The 9086-nt window shown below is 47.6% G+C and overlaps 3 long non-coding RNA genes across 3 annotated transcripts; 1 reads left to right on the forward strand and 2 right to left on the reverse strand.

Moving 5' to 3' along the window:
- Positions 1-686: 686 nt before the first annotated feature.
- On the reverse strand, positions 687-4319 carry LOC112954261. Its single transcript, XR_003250673.1, has 2 exons — positions 4264-4319; positions 687-852 (listed from the first exon to the last, which is right to left on the reverse strand). It is a non-coding gene; the product is annotated as an uncharacterized LOC112954261 (long non-coding RNA).
- On the forward strand, positions 773-1916 carry LOC112954263. The gene is made up of 2 exons (XR_003250675.1): positions 773-805; positions 1881-1916. It is a non-coding gene; the product is annotated as an uncharacterized LOC112954263 (long non-coding RNA).
- Positions 4320-6654: 2335 nt separating the features above from the next.
- On the reverse strand, positions 6655-7395 carry LOC112954262. Its single transcript, XR_003250674.1, has 2 exons — positions 7087-7395; positions 6655-6995 (listed from the first exon to the last, which is right to left on the reverse strand). It is a non-coding gene; the product is annotated as an uncharacterized LOC112954262 (long non-coding RNA).
- Between the last annotated feature and the right edge of the window lie 1691 nt (positions 7396-9086).

Consider the following 9086-nt stretch of genomic DNA (forward strand, 5'->3'; position numbering starts at 1 on the left):
CCTCCTCTGCACGCCTGCTTTTCCCTTTTCCAATTCTTTCTTTTTTTCAGCTTTTCCTCTTTCCTTTTTCCATTTCCACTTCTTTTACTTTTCCTCGTTCCCTTTTTTTCCTTTTCCTTTCTTTCCTCCCTGGGCTTTCCTGGTGTGATGCCATCCCATTACCCTCTCAGCCATCCTTAGTGCCTGCTCCCATCACRTCTCCCTTTCCCCACTGGCTGCCTGTGCTATCAGGGTGCACATTGTGCTTTAAGTTTCTTATCTTTTCTACACCGCAATGTGCCAGCAAGGCYACTGAACCCAGGGTGAACCTGGGTTTTCCTGCACAGTTTTGTCTATGAAGGAGTCCAAGGCGCCTGGCTCCCGTTTTAGGCATCTTGACTAATTGCAGCATCCCAGTCATGTTTCCAGGGAACCCATTCTGCTTTGGGCTGATTCCAATGTTGGAATCAACTCAACTCTCCCTAAAAATTCCCGGGAAGCAGAAGTGGCTCCTTCATGGCCACTTCCCTTAGGAACGGGTCCTTCGAAATGTCCCCRCACATTTGCAGCCTGGGTGGTGGCCAACAAGGGCAGCTGCTCTGTACAAGAGAGGAACCAAAATACATCCTGTGAGAAACCACCAAGCCAAACAGAAGAAGTCTTTAGCAATAATAAACCCTTTATATTTACAGTGATATATTTTCCACTGTAAATAAGTCAGATCAGCATAAACAGCATTAATACTTCTTGGACAGAAGACATCAAATCCTTCCTCAGTGGAAGATGAATCCTTCCTCGGGGAAGACTCGCCGCTCCCTCCATCTAGGTAAGTGGGTCACAACATTTGACTCATGCAAGGGCTAGTGATCCAGCCTGAAAGGCAAGAATTGGAAGTGTCACAGAATCGTAGAAGGTGTCCTGCATCCCTGAGCAGAAGCTGAAGTTTGGACATGGGTGAGGCGGGTGTTCAGCGAGATGCAGGAAGGTGTAGGCACCTTCCTAATGGAAGATACATCTTTCCAAAGAGGTTCTCCTTGTCCTGGCAGCACAGAGCCCCAGGACAAGCTGCCTGCAGCCTTTGCCCCAGACTGGGCTCGCAGGGTCCTTCAGTCCCCATTGCAATGGTCCAAAATTCAGATCAAGCCTTCAATTCATTTCTATGAAACTCGAGTGTGGCTCAGCTCTAGCCAGGAAATGCCCAAATGTTCAAACCCCTGGCRTTCTGGTAAACTTATCTGCCGCTCGTCACCCTTTCCTCTTGCACTTGTTTTAACCTCCGCTCGCGGGCGGATGTTTGGTTTGAAGTRCAGTCCGTGTCCAGTGCACTCTGGGTGCACTCGGACAAATACTCTAAAATCAATCATGTAGAAAACAGCCCTTGCACAAATCGAYGCTCCTGTCCACATTTCAGACTAAGCAAGAAGCAGAAATAGCAGCTGCTCCAGCCACAGAGAGGGATCGCAGGACTCAGCCCTGAGCCAAACAGAAGAAGCCTTCAGCAATAATAAACATTTATTATTGGAAAAGATTTTGCTATATAAACAGATCTGAAGACTGGAATTACTGAATCATGTAAGGCCTTAAATAATTTTTTCATTTTGTTCAGTGAGATGCATAGAAAAAACAGAGAGAGCGCTCCCAAAACCAACCATCTTTCCATCTYCCTATGAATGGTTGAAAGAGAAATGTAGACATGTCTCTTACATGAATTAAAAGCATAAAATTAAAAGCTCTTTTGTATATGTTGCCACACTGTATTTCTATTGCYCTCATAATAGTGTAATCCTCATAAAAAGTTTTAGTTACATCTGATAAAACCACATGCCCGGAACAGATTTATGCTCTCCATTTAATCCCAAATTCCAGGTAATGCTCATTTCAGACTCACTTTTTTTTTCCAGGGCTGGCCTCAACTCCCATTTTTACAAGCCCTCCGAGGACAAGCCCTGGAAAACTGTACATGATTTGCCCTGCTCATGTCCTCGGATGTCACCGGTGGGAGGACGAAGGAGCCACCAGCCCGTGCTCAACTCCCCAAGAGCATCTGCAAAGACCTGGCTGGGCTCCTCTTGTGCTGGATGAGAAATCGGCCCAGAAAAAAGGGAATATTTGCAAGAAACACTGCCCTAGGGCCCAAATTGCATCAGGGAACCCACACGATTCAGGTCCCAGCTCTTTTCYAAGCTCTGGTCATAGGGCATCCTGCACATACACCCAGCCCAGCATCACGAGCAGCAACAAGCCTGGGGAAGCCCATACACCACGGGGCTGAAATGAATAAATGAATAAAGCATAAAAAAGGGGTCGTGCCCACAGAAGGAGCACGAGCAGAAGAGATTGCAAGCATGAAGCTCACTTGGCCTATCTGGCTCGTCCAGGGAGGCTGCAGCGTTTGGACCGGCGTCCCGCTGCCAGATCAGCAATTACAGGCCCTTTTCAGCTTCCTTTTAATAGATCCTTCTGAGGGAAGAAATATGTGTTTTATCTGCTCTGGCATAAACAAAACAAATCCCTGACCTCATCGCATAGCCTCGCGATTAGCTCCCCACTTGAGATATGGCAGATAAACTTTTCTACACCCGTCATCCCTGCGCTCGCCRCTTCCCTGCCCTTCTCCCACCAAACAAACCCGCTGGGTTGCGGGGTCAAGCCGAGACCTGCGTCTGGTTCCTCCTTCCCTGCTCCCTGTAGATCCCTGATCCATGCGACTGCAGCCCTGGGAGTCCCAAGAGGCAGCACAGCAACCATGGGGGGAATAATTCAATGCCACTTGGTTCTATCAGCCATACATGGGGAAAAAAAGGGGAAGGAGATGACAAGCAGCTCCYCCCAGGCATTTCTAGCTCTCACAAGTTCTTATTTTGCTCCTTATCCTGCAATTTTTTTTTCTTGCTTTCTGCACACCAGCAAAGAAATAGAAAACCCCCCATAAATCTGAGGCCGACTCGTCTTTCTGGGGAATTTTGTTTCCCCACGGCGCCGCACAAGCCAGGGAAAGCACCGTGCCCCCACTGCCAGCAAAGCGATGCCAAGCGGAGTCTTCAGGCTCCTCGGAGGGATAAAAGGGAGTTTTTCCTGGCCTGCTCCAGCTGATGGAGAGGCCTGATAGGCGCCCGGTGCGGGAATCTGCTGGCGTTGGCTGCGGGCCACCCTGTAATGCAGGGAGGGAGCGAAGGCTGGAGCCTCCGGAGCCAAATTGCAACAGGCTGTTATTTGGGGGATGCTAAGCTTTGAAATCTGAATTCACTTAGTTTGTTATTATACATTGGAACTTGCTAAAAAATAAAATATATAAAAAAAGGCACTCCCTAGATCGGTTAAATACAAGGCAGACGAAAGTGTTCCCTGCCAAAAAGATACATGAGCTACGTTATGTCAATAGAAGAACTGGCAATGGGAGATGGAGCAGCCCGAAGGCTGCTCCTGCTTCCCCATRAGCTTTGGCTGGAGTTCAGGCTCCCTGAAACCCACGATCAAATCTGGACTCTGTGTCCGCTTCCCTGCGGATCACCACAGGGATCTCTTTGGTAGAGCCAAGGGAGGCCTCTTCTCCTACATGTCTCCAGCAGAAGGAGATGCTCCAAGACCATAGCGAGGTGCTTGGCATGACCTAGTGCCTCCTTGCAAATCATCTCTCCAAAGGTTTCACCCATTGCCACGGGCATGGAGAAAAGGGTGAGTTGGAGCCACCAACTCCTTCTACCAATGCAAGAGCAGTCCCTGACATCTGTAACATTATCCAAATCCTGGGCCATTTCTCTGGTTGTTCCTCTCTTCACACTGCAGTCTCCTCTTGCCAAGTGGGTAGGTAAGAAAGGACAAGGCAAAAGACAAAGCAAGAARTAACACAAGGAAAATGAGGTCGCTAAGCCTGGTATTGTCCAGGAAACAGCRTTCCTGCACTTTTGGCAACGTCTCAGACGGATAGGGAGCCCCATGACGGGAGATGGGCTAGATGACCTGAGCTATCAGTGTGCATGCAATGGACCCACGTGCTGCTGGATCTGCTTCCGCAGGGTCAGACATTACATCTCACTTGATCAAAAACAGATGTTTTCACCAAATRTTCTCCCCCTCACCAGCCTGCCTGCCTTAACACCTCAGAGCTGGTCCCCAGCCAAGCTGCATTAGAGCAGAATAGTCCTTCTAACGGTGCTCTCCTGCCCATCACCACCTCGTGCACGACAAGGGACCTTCCRCAACTCTGCTGAAGATGATTATTGACCTCACCACGGCTTTTACCTTTTCCCTCCCCTTCCCGACTCCCCACAGACACCTGCAGACCTGTTGTGGCATCAGGAGCAGAGAAGCCGGACGGAGACATCCCCTTCTTCTCATCTGCTCTCTGAGGCTGCCCTCCAAGCCAAGCTTCTCTGGAGATACTGCTTCAGGGATACTGCTGTTTGTAGACATGCATACACTAAGAAAAGATACGTACACGTATTTATGAATTAGCTGAGTTGGTCGTTATCACATAGCCCTGGGGGGACATATGGCTTAATTTAATTGTAGTGGTTTTGCAGGTTCCAGCTGAGAAGATAACACGACAAGGAGAATAATCGCCTCTAAGAGGGAGTGATTTAGTAATAGAGTCTGCAGAGCTCGTAAAGCCTCCTTGATGAAGGGCCAGGGAGAGCTGGAACGGTTCGGATCCGTCTCCCCGCTGCTGCCGAGACTGAATGTCGCAATGTGTATTAKGAAGGTTTAATGGAAAATAATTGCCTTCATTATGCGAGCCCGACACGCAGACATATGTTCCCGGGTAAGCCGCTTTTACCGCCAGCCAGGTCCACGGAGCTCGTTCTCTGCAAGCCTAGGGAGCTGCGTTTTGAGCAGGCACAGCGAGGAGGCGAGCAGCAGGACACGGGATTCACTGGGGGCTCGTTTATCGAGAGGAGCATTCGGCATTCCTGTGGCACGTCAGGTATCCAGACACGGCTGGGCAGGGACTCCACGGACCACGTCTGAACATGCAGCGGGACTCTGGGGTAGCCAAAGAGGAGAGAAACCGGAGACGGAGCTTTTTACAGGAGATACGGCACGTTGTAAAACAAGATGTCTGGGGCCAAATCCAGCTCCTTTTATGAGCACTGACCTTCTCATTGCAGCAGTGCTTCTCACTCGGATGAGGTAAACAGCACCCGAGCTCCTGGCATTTACGAGAAGCCACGGAGAAGTCACGGTGTCAGTGCAATACAATAGGACCTTGTGTTAAAATTAATCCAAAGGGCCTGGAAATCTGGAATTCACCTCAAGCAAAACCTCGCTACAGATAAAGAGTTTCCTAAAACCCAAATTGTTTCCACTACTGCTTTTAAAAGCAGACTGGCCAGCTGCWAAGTAAGTGATGCTCTAATCCCGCCAGATTCCTGGCGGATTAGCCCATCATTCGCAGCGCGATTGAGACAGGCTAATTTCTCTGCTATTAGTTTTTAATTCTTCTCGGTCTACTTTTCACAATGGCTTGGCACCTTCCACGCTCGCCACTCACTGACGTGAATGCTGGCGAGCGGCAGCATCTGCCTCCATCATTTATCACACCGGCGGGACRGGATAATTTCCAGGCAGAGCCCGGTGCGTCTGGGAAAGTGCCCCCGATCCCCGGGAAAGACGGTGCCTCCGTGAGCGGGAGCAAATATTTATCCGGCATCATCTGGTCCTAATCCCCGCAGCCAGGCGAAACTCCCAGGATGAGGTAATGGTTGGTGCTTAATGCTAAAAAATAGAGGTTTTTCGAGAGCGGGTAGGTGTGAGGAGGCAGTGGGCTGCAGGRCTTCTAACCAAAAGTTAGAAATCTGAGGAAAAATTATTTGCTGCTTTAAATTTTCAGGAGCTGGCAAACAATTATCCTAAAACACACCGAGGCCCGTAACACTAGGAAGCTAAGCTAGAATAAAGCACGTTTTTTTTTGCTTGTTTGTTTGCTTTTTAAAAGGAATGTTATCAAAATATCTTCCCACCAGATTAGAACGTCTGGGAATACTTTCGTAGGTGGCTGAGGTATCTTTGCTTTGCTTATTAGTCTCCAAGTAACTTGGGTGATTTACGCTGTCCACATAAGCACCAGGCAATTCCTCAGCCATTTTCTGCCAGTGACTGCTCAAATCTGGAATTGTCCAAATTAGGAATTGTATCCAAAGCATCCTGAAGATTGAGCTAACCSACTGGCTTCTGCCGGATCCATATTATTTTAGCCCGGAGGGTGCTAAAAAAAGATCCATCTCCAAAACATGAGATGTCTGATATCATATTTTAGGATTGCAAATTAAACACACAAAACAACTATATTCCTTCAGGTTCGCTCTTACGTGAAGGGTGGCATGTATATGATAATATTTCACATSTTTTATGATATTTGGTAAAAAACAATGCGTTCCTCATCGATATACAAGGTGCAGCGCCACTCCATCGAGGACCAGGAATATCTTCTGGCAGAGCAGACACATCTGCACCAGTGAAATGGGGCCCAGCAGAGCACATCAGGTTTTCAGCTGGAGTTTCCTCAAATCTTGGACGAGATGAAGTCTTGGTTGCTCCCAGAATAACTCAATAGCCAAGTAATGAGGGAGGTTGGAAAGTCAGGTTACATCTCCCCTTTTGAACAAATTTTTGGCATGGTTATTTATATAAGATGGAAGGATTCCTGTAAATGAGGTTGTGAGTAACTAAGCCAGAAGAGTCCATCGTCCTGTGGCCAAGTTCATCCCAAGACACAAACTCAGGTTTCCCACAACCCAGGTGAGCCCAAACCACCAAGCACTGAGTTTGACTTGAGGAAATCTCTCTCTCTGCACATTATTTTTCYAGAAATCTTGGTTTTATGTCAAAACAAATGAAAGCGTCAATTAAAAGCTCCGTGTTTGCTTGTGAAGACGTGCTGTCTCCTGGGAATCTCATGCTCCACCGTCATACAGATGTTCCGATGGAGTCCTCCCGTCTGGGCCATACTATTGAATGAGCACACGAAGCCACCAAATTCACTGTCACCAGCTGAATCCCAAGCACACACACAAAATCTGGGTGAAAGACAAAGGTGAACACATTTTGCACCATAGTCTCCATCAACATATAACAGAGAAGGAACAGCAAAAAAAAAAAGTAGCTCACACATCAGAGCAGGGACGTTTACTGTGTATCTCAAGCAAATCCTTTCTTTATGCCACACATGACAAGAACCAGCCCTAGGATCCTCAGTTTTCTCCTCCTACATCTCTCCCATCAGCCAGAGATCGGTGGTGTGGCAAGAGCCAGAGCCTCCTGCAAAACCCCTTCCAGATGTCTCGYGCCACAGACACATCCGTCACTGTCGAGAGCTCAGCGATGAGCTGCTCCCTGTTCATTATCAATGGCTACTGTTCTCTGGCAGAAATATATTTTCCTCCCCCAAGAAAGCTTGACGGCAGCTTTGTAGGAAGCGTTTCTCCTTCCTTCACCCTTGAACAGACTCCCAWGAAGTTCCACCGTAGTCTGAAACAAGCAAGTGGCTCCCTGGTCACCAGCGGCTACAAGGAACAGGCACAACTCATTGCACCATGGAGGCATTTGAAGGGGTTAAAGAGAGGAAATCAGCCCTGGATGTGGTCATGGCTCTCAGGATCAAACAGCCCCATCTCCATGGCTTCCCAGGAGCTTGGTGGCTTTAGATGATCCTTTTTTTTTTGTAAGAAACCAAGCATGGCCTAGAGCATAGACCTCACAACAGAACAAGCCTAGAAAATGCAGGTAAATAGTGTMCTGGAGCAGTTTCTCAAGTCAAGGATTCGTTGGGACTTCAACTCCAAGCCTAGAAGCAAATTCTCTTCCATTCTGTTTGCCTGCAGCATGTTGTGATTTCCTTGACCATTTTCAGGTAAATTCTGCACAATTCTCTGAATGAATTTTAATCAGTCTTTGATTGCTGCATAGGATGTATCTTACCCCAGCAGCTCTGTACAAGCTCATGAGGAATTTTTCTAAGCTAAAAATAACCGCTGAAAAACCCAATACTGTCCATTATGAAGATTCCCGACATCTGCATTTCCTCCSTCCTTTCATCTTAGTTAACGGACAGGATTTAAGAAGTGCAAGTGGCCAGGAAAGGCTGTTTCTTCCAYGGAAAGTGCCAGCCTTGCTCCTGGGATGGGCCAGCAGGCTGGACTGATGCAACATCCTCTGCCTTGCTCCCAACCGCACCACCGCAAGGAATCGTTATTCCACAGCTCGTCCCGCCTTGGCACAGATGCCCCAGGGAAACGCCAAGCCAAAGCCTGGGCTTAAGTCTTCCAAAACCTGCTCTTTTAATGTAGCTGCTTATTAACACGGCCTTCTTCTGGGAGGTTTCTTCCCTTATCCTTTGAATTAGGAAAACCATTTCAAAATCTTGGGAAGCAAAATCTTGGGTTGAAGAAGCTGAAAATAGTGGTGGGTCCTTTGCAGAAAGACGGAGAAGAGAAGGGGAAGAAAAAAAAAATAAAAATAAAAAATAAAAAACCCAGTCTCTCATTTGGATTTATGAATGTAAAGTCTGCTCTTCTGACATAATCTCCCTGATTTAAGCTTGCGGTTTCTACACASAATTTCCATGAACATTAATGCAAGTCATCTGTGCAAATCTCCCCCAGGTTGACAGGATGAAAGCTTTAAATTTTAGGTTCAATTCCTAGAGCCATAATACTGGTTTCTGGATTTATCATTCACCTGCCTAGGACCCGGGCTAGAGTCTGAGCTAGACCCATTGGTCTCACTCAGGTTCTCAGTGCTGGACACCAGATGCCTGAACTGGGTACCCCAAAGATGGAGGAAAAGTGAGCAAATGCTCTAGAAATCACATTTTTGTCTCAGAACAAGCACCAGATGGTTTTTCATTRGACAGGGATATTTGATCATCTTTTTATGCTGCAGAATGGAGCTCATGAACATTGTAACGYGATATGTGTCATGCCAAAACTGTCAGGGAGCATTGCCTTTGAGCAGGATCTGAGCAAGGGAAGGGTACATCTATGAGGACTTTAGCCAGGGCCACACAAATGCCCAGGCTTGCTTTTGCTCAAGAGCCCTCCATTGAGGTGGATATTAAAGGGAAAAAACTCGGGATTGAGAGAGCTAGCTCCTTCCAAACCCCACGGGCT

This window comes from Nothoprocta perdicaria, unplaced genomic scaffold (genome assembly GCF_003342845.1).
Source record: "Nothoprocta perdicaria isolate Ctin4 unplaced genomic scaffold, notPer1 scaffold_5, whole genome shotgun sequence".
In the NCBI taxonomy this organism is placed as follows: domain Eukaryota; kingdom Metazoa; phylum Chordata; class Aves; order Tinamiformes; family Tinamidae; genus Nothoprocta; species Nothoprocta perdicaria.